Raw genomic sequence first — 1432 nt, forward strand, 5'->3', positions numbered from 1 at the left:
ATATATATATAAAATAATGTATTATTGTCGGATAGGGTAATAACTTCATAAGTCTCTTCAGGGACATTTTGAAAAAAAAGTAACATTTTGAAAAAAGTCAGATTCTGAGAAAAAAAGCCAAATTTGAGATGCATTGTGGGACATGTAGTTTATGGGCAACGTGCTTCTGTAAATCGGCATGTAACCGTATAATAAACATATTACATTCTTTGCAAGCTCTTGTGGGGCCGCATAAAAAGGAGTCACGGGCCGGATTTGGCCCCCGGGCCTTGAGTTTGACACCCCTTCTCTAGTAGATAACTAAACCGAAATGTCTTATGTCTGACATTTTTAGAATTCCTGAATCAAACTAAAACTGTAAAAGTAAAGGTAACAACTACATCTCCATGTCTTAAATTACACTACAGTCCACATAAGTTTGCGTGTGGCTGTGGTGGTTTGGACAGGACTCCTTAGTGCCAACGATTAACCTGTTAAGCCCCGAGCCTGTTTTTCAGGTCTCAGGCTCGAAAATGACATTCCCAGAACAAATGACCATATCTTCACTTCTAAAAAGGGTTAAATTAATAATCTTTTTTGTCAAAGCAAGGTGACACCTGTGAGTTGGATGTAGAAGTGTCAGAATCAATATAGATGTTTTTATTTTAAAGTAAATTCAGATTGAACAAAGTAAAAAAATGTAAATTATTGTGTCCGTCCAAAAATAAAAAATTACTTATAGTGAAAACCACCCTTGAATGATGGGGTGGTAGACTAAAAGCTTTAGGAATCCAAACTACAACATATAATAAGTATATTGATGCAAAACAAGTGAAATTTGACCTTTTTAGAGAGATTTAGCAAAAAAGAACCACTTCTGGGGTCATTTGGGTGGATTTGACCTATCTCTGGCCCCCCTCGCTCGATTTTGCTGATTGACATCTCTTTCTAACCGTCAGAGCCAATAGAATCGAGGGGAACTCCCACCGACTCCTTATTTGGTAATGTGTGTGTGTGAGACTGGCGCATAGCCAACACCGGAAGCTGCGATAACTCTGGTGGCTACTATTAGCAGCTAACCTTTACTCTCCGATTTTTACATAAAAATTGAATTATGGATTATAAATAAAAAAAAATTATTACACAGAAACATTATCAACCTATGGATTAACCGATTCAGCCGTGTTTTTTCTCGTTTTAATGCCATTGAACAAGTCTTTTGATCAGATAGATTTGATCACACAGCTACGGTGAGAGGATCTCCTGTAAAAGCTCCGTAAAGGTACGTGTTGTGATGTCTGTGTTTGCTTCCCCTGTCGCGAGTTCGGATCACTCAGTTATGATATATATACCTAAATAATCTGTGGAACCTCAGCTTTAATCGGATATCTTGTATGTGCAGCTGCGATAAGTAATAAGGGTATCTTTTATCTTCAGTTCTGTGCCAAAGTGC

This window comes from Notothenia coriiceps, unplaced genomic scaffold (genome assembly GCF_000735185.1).
Source record: "Notothenia coriiceps isolate Sejong01 unplaced genomic scaffold, NC01 NC01_scaffold00028154, whole genome shotgun sequence".
NCBI lineage: Eukaryota > Metazoa > Chordata > Actinopteri > Perciformes > Nototheniidae > Notothenia > Notothenia coriiceps.